A 9,267-nucleotide genomic window follows, 5' to 3' on the forward strand; every position below is an offset into this window, starting at 1 on the left:
GAAGTTCTGAAGCACCAGAGAATTCCAGGAAGTACATTTAGTGGCAACTCTACTGGGAGTTCTTTACCTCTTGCCTATTGTCTTTAGTTTTTCTCTTTTTTTCTTTTGTTTTGTTTTGCTTTTTTGGTTTTTGTGTGTTTATTTTTATTTATTTGAGAGTGACAGAGAGAGAGAGAGAGATGGGCGCTCCAGGACCTCCAGCCACTGCAAACGAATTCCAGACACGTGCGCCCCCTGGTGCATCTGGCTAACGTGGGTTCTGGGGAATCAAGCCTCAGACCGGGGTCCTTAGGCTTCACAGGCAAGCACTTAACCACTAAGCCATCTCTCCAGCCCAGAAACTATCTTAAACACCTTACAATAACCTACTTGCAGCTGCATTTACTGAGCTCTGTTGCTGTGAAGAACACTGCTCACTCACAGGTATGGATGAATCCTTTGTACATTTGTCAAGTATTCACGGAATTCTACATACACCCTTATATACACACACGTACATTCAATTGGAAAGATTTGAGGATCCCAGATGTACTTCATTTTTGTTGTTCTTTTGGAAGAGGTGGTCGAAAGAGATGAATGTGCGGTTCTGGCTCATGAATCATGTAATGACCGCATCCCAAGTCTCCTCCAGTCCTGTTCAGACATGAGATGGGTCTTAGGTACGGGTTTGGAGAGTGCTCGGGGTAACATGACATGCCGGTACTCAGTGTTTGTCAGAGTGCTTGTCGGAGTAGTCAGTCTGCTGGTGGGCAACAGCAGACACGACCGCTCCCAAGCAGCTCAGCGACTCGTCTGAGACCTAGATTTTCTTTTCCACCTTGCCTGCAGTGTTGACTTAAGCTCCAAAAATCGAGCCGGTTGGTTCAGCAGCCATGATTATTATGATTATCATTATTATTTTGCAAATGGCAGAAAGACAGACGTCTGGACTTCTCATGGCTTCACAGGGCTACCCCCAGCCCTGGGCCGCACTGCCAGAGCAGCAATTACGTAAGACTTACAATACCAGGGAAGCTGGGTTCTGCTTTCCTGTCGTGCATACACAGTCCTTGCATTTACCGGCACTTCTGCCTGCCACATTCCCCTGACACGCTCACCAGACACTGCGTCTCTGTTCTCTCATGAATGGGTCCTAGCTAGCGCAGCTGGGGCCCAGGCACACTTGAGTACAGCATCTGGAAGTAGGTGTGTCCGGAGGTAAAATTTTTATCAGTGGTGCTGCTTTCCAATTCCAGGAACAGATGAATCATCTGGCATTACCGCATCGCTGTGCTGTAGACAGGAAGAAATAATTAGCTTAAGACTATAAGTGGCTTTATCACTGTCCCACATGGCAGCCATTTTCCTAGAATGTTCTTTATTATTATTATTATTTATTTATTTATTTATTTATTTACATGAGAGAGAGAATGGGCGTGCCAGAGCCTCCAGCCACTGCAAATGAACTCCAGATCATGGGTCAACTTGTGTGTCTGCTTACGTGGGTCCTGGAAAATTGAACCTGGGTCCTTAATGTTTTGCAGACAAGTGCCTTAATCGCTAAGCTATTCCTTCAGCCCTCTTTTTTCTTTTCTTTTTTTTGTTTTAATTATTTATTTTATTGACAACTTTCACAATTGCAAACAATATCCCATGGTAATTCCCTCCCTCCCCCCACTTTCCCCTTTGAAACTCCACTCTCCGTCATATCCCCTTCCCCTCTCAGTCAGTCTCTCTTTTATTTTGATGTCATGATCTTTTCCTCCTATTATGAGGGTCATGTGTAGGTAGTGTGAGGCACTGTGAGGTCATGGATATCCAGGCCATTTTGTGTCTGGAGGAGCATGTTGTAAGGAGTCCTACCCTTCCTTTGGCTCTTACATTCTTTCCGCCACCTCTGCAAGGGACCCTGAACCATGGAAGGTGTGATTGGCATATTTCAGTGCTGAGCACTCCTCTGTCACTTCTCAGCACCATGGTGCCTTCTAAGTCATCCCAAGGTCACTGCCATCTGAACAGAGAAGCTTCTCTAACCAAAAGTGAGAGTAGCATTAATATATGGATATGAACATTAAGAGAAGTGCTTACAGTAGTTTGGTGAGCATAGTATATACTTTTAGCCATAAAGCAGCAGATGTTACATCCCTAGGGCTCATGACTACCTCTGTTGAAGGTTTTCTGCATCGGGGATGTATTCCCTCCCATAGAGTGGGCCTCCAGTCCAGTTAGAGGGTGGTTGGTTTCCACCATAACAGATGTGCCACTATTGCACTAGTTGGCTCATTTGGCCTGGCTGGCCAAATATAAGATTCCTTTTTAAAATTTTTATTCATTTATTTGAGACAGAGAGAGATTGAGAGAGAGAGAGAGAAAGGGTGCACCAGGGCTGCCAGCCACTGCAAATGAACTCAAGACACATGCGCCACATTGTGCATCTGGCTTTCATGGGTCCTAAGAAATTGTACCTCAGTCCTTTGGCTTTGCAGGCAAGCACCTTAACTACTAAACCGTCTCCCCAGCCCCTCTTTTTTTAAAAATCATTTTATTTATTTGTTAGATACAGAGGGGGAGAGAGAGAATGGCCATGCCAGGGCCTCTAGCCACTGCAAACAAACTCCAGATGCATGTGCCACGATGTGCATCTGGCTAATGTGGGACCTGGAGAATTGAACCTGGGTCCTTAGGCTTTGCAGGCAAGTGCCTTAACCTCTAAGCCATCTCACCAGCCTTTCTTTTCTTTCTTTCTTTCTTTTGCAAAGAAAGCAAGTTTGGTTTATTTGAATGGTTTTGTTAAATAAATATATGAAGATAACAAACTGAAGCACAAAATGCAACCTTACAAGAGGCACAACACCCAGAGTTAGTGCAAATGCACAATTAAAGGCTGCTCAGAAACCCCTAGATATGAATTAATTTTAAAAAAATATTTTATTTATTTATTTATTTATTTATTTGAGAGAGAGAGAGAGAGGAAGAGGCAGAGAGAAAGAGAGAATGGGCACACCAGGGCCTCCAGCCACTGCAAAGGTACTCCAGATACGTATGCCCCTTGTGCATCTAGTTTACGCGGGTCCTAGGGAATGGAACCTGGGTCATTTGGCTCTGCAGGCAAATGCCTTATCCACTAAGCCATTTCCCCAGCCCTGAATTCGGTTTTTGTTTGTTTGTTTGTTTGTTTGTTTTTTTATTTAGTTTAGTTTAGTTTAGGTTAGGTTAGGTTAGTTTTAGTTTTTCGAGGTAGGGTCTCACTCTGGCCCAGGCTGACCTGGAATTCACTATGTAGTTTCAGGGTGGCCTTGGAACTCATGGCAATCCTCCTACCTCTGCCTCCCAAGTGCTGGGATTAAAGGTGTGCGCCACCATGCCTGGCGGAACGTTTTTCTTTTCTTTATTTATTTGCAAGCAGAGAGAATGGACGTGCCAGGGTTTCTAACTGCTGCAAACGAATGTCAAGCATGCACCACTTTCTGCATCAGTGAGCACTGAGGAATCAAACCCAGGTCGTTAGGCTTTGCTGGCAAGGGTCTTAACCACTAAGCCATATTTCCAGCCCCTGGAATGTCCTTTCTTTTGTTTGCCTCATGCACCTCATTTCTTCTACTTAAGCCAGTCTCTCACCCTCAGCACTACTGGCATTTGGGTCTGCATAGTTCTTTGGGGTGGGGGCTTTCTGGTCTTGTGCCTGCGCGTTATCTAGAAACATCCCCGAGGGGCTGGGGAGATGGCTTAGCGGTTGAGGCACTTGCCTGCAAAGCCAAAGGGCCCAGGTTCAGTTCCCCAGGACCCACATAATCCAGATGCACAAGGTGGTGCATACATTTGGAGTTCCTTTGCAGTGGCTGGAGGCCCTGGCATGCCCATTCCCTCTCTCTCTCTCTCCATGCCCATTTCTCTCTCTCTCTCTCTCTCTGTCTCAAATAAATTAATTAATTTAATAAAAGTCAATTTTAGAAACATCCCCAAGGCCTCTACCCTCCAAATCCCTGGAGAACATCTCCCACCCCCAACTGGGGCAACCAAAGTTATCTTCAGCCAATGCCAAGTGACCTTTGTGGGCCAAGCCGTCCCCTCTTTGGTACTCACTGTTCTGAGCTCAGGCCAAACGTTCCTTCCATGTGCACCTGCCGCTCCCAGCTGTGCTCTGATGACACCAGCTCACCTGTCTGTGTCCTCAAAGTAGCCCTTACACACCTGAGCTCAGGGGCTGGATCTGGCTGCTCTCTGGTGACCGACTGAACAGATGTAGAAACAGTTGAGGGGAAAAATGGGAATAGGTTTCAGGATTTCTGGTTTCCTGACACCATGCTTTGATCACTTACTGTTAAATTCTTATATGTGCTGTGCTTTTCCTTGATATTCTGTCTTAGATTTTGTAGATTCCCATGCTCAAGGTCAGAAGGCCAATTCTGGCAAGGAATCATCACGCTAGTCATGGATCCAAATATACCAGTTAAAATGGGAAAAGAGAGCTGGGCACAGTGGCTCACACTTACAACCCCATTGTTCAGGAGGCGGAGGCAGAAGGATCTCAAGTTCAAGGCCAGCCTGGGCTTCATAGTGAAATCTTGCAAAAAGAAAGGGAGCTAGAGAGATAGCTCAGTGGTTAAGGTATTTGCCTATGAAGCTAGATGCTCAGATTCAATTCCCCATTATACACATAAGCCATTTGCACAAGGTGTTGCATGGGTCTGGAGTTTGTTTACAGTGGATAGAGGTCCTGGCTCACACACACACACTCTCTCTCTCAAATAAATAAATAAAGTATTTTTTTATTTATTTGAGAAAGAAGGAAGCAGAGAGAGAGAGAGAAAGAAGCAGAGAGAAAGAAAAATCGAACCTTGGTCCTTTGGCTTTGCAGGCAGGTGCCTTAACTGCTAAGCCATCTCTCTCTAGTCCACAATATATATATATATATATATATATATATATGTATGTATGTATGTATGTATGTATGTATGTATGTATATATATATATATATATGTTCGTTTGTTTGTTTTCTTGAGGTAGGGTTTCACTCTAGCCCAGGCTGACCTGGAACAACTCACTATGCAGTCTCAGGCTGGCCTTGAACTCATGGTGATCCACCTATCTCTGTCTCCTGAGTGCTGGGATTAAAGGCTTGCGCCACCACGCCCGGAAAACATCTTTTTTAAGAAAGAAAGAAAGACGGTTGGGCGTGACGGCACATACTTTAATCCCAGCACTCATGAAGCAGAGGTAGGAGGATCACCATAAATTCAAGGCCGCCCTGAGACAGCATAGTAAATTCCAGGTCAGCCTGGGCTAGTGTGAGACCCTACCTCAAAAAAAAAAAAAGGAAGGAAGGAAGGAAGGAGTAAAGAAAGGTTAGAAGCATAAAGTTTGGAGCTGGACATGGTGATGCACTCCTTTAATACTAGCACTTGGGAAGCAGAAGTAGGAGGATTGCTATGACTTTGAGGCCACCCTGAGACTACATAGTGAATTTCAGTCAGACCAGGTTACAAGACTCTACCTCAAAAAAAAAAGAAAGAAAGGAAGGAAGAAAAACCCCTCTTAAATGATTCAAGAGAAGGAAAAGAATGAGTTCCTTGATAAAATTTGTTTCTCCTGTGAAATGAAATTAGAACATGAATCTTGCAGAAAGCTCTGTATACACATCTTAATTTCCCCGAATGTAATCATCATTTTTTTAAATTTTTATTTATTTACTTGAGAGTGACAGACAGAAGGAGGCAGAGAGAGAGAGAGAGAGAGAGAGAGAGAGAGAGAGAGAGAATGGGCGCGCCAGGGCTTCCAGCCACTGCAAACAAACTCCAGATGCATGTGCCCCCTTGTTCATCTGGCTAACGTGGGTCCTGGGATATCAAGCCTCAAACCGGGGTGCTTAGGCTTCACAGACAAGCGCTTAACCGCTAAGCCATCTTTCCAGCCCTTTGTTTTGTTTTTTGAGGTAGAGTCTCACCCTAGCCCAGGCTGACCTGGAATTCACTATGTAGTCTCAGGGTAGCTTTGAACTCATGGCGCTCCTCCTACCTCTGCCTGTCAAATGCTGGGATTAAAGGCGTGGGCCACCATGCCTGGTCATCATCATTTTTTAAATGATTATGGTTCATTTCTTGCCACTAAGAAACCAACTAGGTTGTATAAAACTTCATGGCCTGGAAATCATGTCATTTTGGTTGCCTATGACTATTCTTTTGTGTTTGTTTTATTTTGTTTTGTTTGTACTTTGAGGTACAGTCATCTAACTCTAGTCCAGGCTGACCTGGAATTCACTATGTCATCTCAAGGTGGCCTACTTCTACCTCTGCCTCCTGAGTGCTGGGATTAAAGGCATGTGCCACCACGCCCGGCTACATTTTATTGGTATGTTTTTGGCTATTAAAGTTTGAAAGTAAAAATAGGCAGCTAGAAGATTGCTCAGTGGTTAATGGTGTTTGCATGTAAAGACCCAGGTTCAAATTTCCCAGCCACCCAAATAAAGCTGGACAGGTACTCATTCGCAGTGACAAGAGAGCCTGGGGCACATGCGCATGCTCACACATATGTGCAGATAAACACAAAATTTTAAAAAATAAAATAAATGATCTGGTTTATTTTTTCTTATTTTATTTATTTTGGGGGGAGAAGGGTTTAAGACAGGGTTTCACTCTAGCCCAAAATGACCTGGAACTCACTCTATAGTCTCAGGATGGCCTTGAACTCTGCTTCCTGAGTACTGGGATGAAAGGCGTGTGCCACCAGGCCCGACTATTTTCCTAATTAAAAAAAATTTTTTCTTGGCCGGGCCTGGTGGCACACGCCTTTTAATTCCAGCACTCAGGAAGCAGAGGATCACTGTGAGTTCAAGGCCACCCTGAGACTACATAGTGAATTCCAGGTCAGCTGGGGCTAGAGTGAGACCCTACCTCGAAAAACCAAAAAAAAAAAAAAATCTTTTTTATTTATTTTTATTTATTTATTTTTTTAGTTTTTCAAAGTAAGGTCTCACTGTAGCTCAGACTGACCTGGAATACATTCTCAGAAGGGCCTCGAACTCACAGCAATCCTTCCTCCTACCTCTGCCTCCCGAGTGCTGGATTTAAAGGTGTGCACCACTATTCCCGACTCTTATTTTCTGAGGCAGGATCTCACTCTAACCCAGGCTAGCCTGGAAAGAACTCACCCTGTATAGTCCCAGGCTGACCTCAAGCTCACAGTTATCCTCCTACCTCAACTTCTAGAATGCTAGGTTTTTTGTTGTTGTTGTTGTTTCAAATGGACTTGTCAGGTAGCTTTATGATGCATTGTTGGATTTAGGAATGAGAGAGAAGTGTTGATATTTAATGTTAATATGACAGAGGAGTGCTAATATGGTAAAACTCAAGGCTACAATAGCTCTGGTCCCAAGCACACATAGTTTCTGTGCTGTGGTCAGCATCTTTGTTTGAGATGTCTTCAGGAGGCCACACCATTCTCTGTAGGCAACATTGCTTTATTGGCTGCCTTAGGTTCTTGAGTCTCAAGTCAGCAGGAAAACAACTGGATTCCAGGGTGATGGTTTCTTTCCCTGCTCATGTCGACTTGAATTTCCCTGAGTTTCTATCCCCTTTATTTTTATTTTATTTTAATAATTTTTATTTCATTTTATTTATTTGAGAGAGAGAGAGAGAGAGACAGCGAGAGATAGAAAGAGGCAGAGACAGACAGAGAATGGGCATGCCAGGGCCTTCATCCACTGTAAATGAACTCCAGACACATGTGCCACCTTATGCATCTGGTTTATGTGGATCCTGAGGAATCAAACCTTGGTCCTTTGGCTTCACAGGCAAGTGCCTTAGCTGCTAAACCATCTCTCCAGCATTATTATTATTATTATCATTATTATTATTGAGACAGTGTCTCCCTCTAGCCCAGGCTGACCTGGGATTCACTATGTAGTCTCAGGCTGGCCTCGAACTCACAGCAATCCTCCTACCTCTGCCTCCCAAGTGCTGGGATTAGAGGTGTGCGCCACCACAACTGGTTCCTGCTTCATTTTTATTTAATTAAATTAATTTTTTTTTAAAAGTCCTGAGGGTGAAACCCAGGGTCTCTCACAGGCTGCGATGCCAACCCTAGTGTGTTCTTATACAGAGAGGTTCATGAACCGGTTAAGCAGTGTTGAGATACTGTGGGGACAGGAAATCGTCCTGGTCACAGTGGCAAATGTTTCCTTTGATTCTGTGGTCGCCCACCTCTTTCTGGGAAAGAGGTGCAATACTTCCTGAAGTTCACTTGCGTATGTCAAGGTTCTAAGAAATTCACCCCCTCTTTGCCTTCTGCAAACCCATGCCCTTGAGCTGCCCCGGTCAGCTCCATGGGAACTGAAAGAGGCAAGAAAAGGAGAAGGTTCGTGTGAAAGGCATCATGCGTCTCTTTCGACGTGCAGGCAACAGGGAGCTGGCTCCAGACCTTCGTTTTGCCCTTTGAAGGAAAGCACAAACTCTCCTTTGTTCCTAACTATTCATCACAAAAAGCAGCAAGGAGGGCTGGTTGGAGAGATGGCTCAGTGGCTAAAGGCATTTGCTTGCGAAGCCTGGTGACACAGGTTTCATTTCCCAATACCCAGGTGCAGCCAGATGCAAAAGGTGGCCCATGTGTCTTGAGCTTGTTTTCAGTGGCAGGACACCCTACCGTGCTCATTCTCTCTCTCTATTAACTAACTAAATAAATAAGCAAATAAGTTTTTTTAAATTACTTTTATTTATTTATTTGAGAGAGTGAGAGAGTCAGAGAAAGAGAAGAGGGAGGTGGAAAATAAGTGTGCCAGCCACTGCAAACGAACTCCAGATATATGGGCCACCTTGTGCATCTGTCTAATTTTTGGCTTTGCAGGCAAGTGCCTTAACTTCTAAGCCATCTCTCCAGCCCTGTTATTTTTTTATTTTTATTTTTATTTTTATTTTTTTTGTTGTTGGTTGGTTGGTTGGTTGGTATTTCAAGATAGGGTCTTGCTCTAGCTCAGGCTGACCTTGAATTCACTATGTACTCTCAGGGTGGCCTCGAACTCACAGTAATCCTCCTACCTCTGCCTCCCGAGTGCTGGGATTAAAGGTGTGCGCCACCACGCCTGGCTGTTTTTGTTTTTTAAGACAGGGTCTCATGTATCTTAGTTTGTCCTCAAACTTGCCATGTGTTCAGGAATATATCACACTGAGTTTTATGCAGTACCAGGGATCAAACCATGATCTTGTGTATGTTAAGCAATTACTCTGCCTAGTGAGCCACATCCCCAACCCTTTAATGTCTTTTTACTGTTCTAGTATCCAACATTGATTTTTTTA

General features: G+C 44.2%; 1 pseudogene; it reads right to left on the bottom strand.

The window, feature by feature from the left end:
* Positions 1–516: 516 nt before the first annotated feature.
* LOC101616239 lies at positions 517–3,682 on the bottom strand (annotated as a pseudogene).
* Between the last annotated feature and the right edge of the window lie 5,585 nt (positions 3,683–9,267).

The sequence above is a fragment of the Jaculus jaculus genome, chromosome 13, assembly GCF_020740685.1.
Source record: "Jaculus jaculus isolate mJacJac1 chromosome 13, mJacJac1.mat.Y.cur, whole genome shotgun sequence".
Lineage (NCBI taxonomy): Eukaryota > Metazoa > Chordata > Mammalia > Rodentia > Dipodidae > Jaculus > Jaculus jaculus.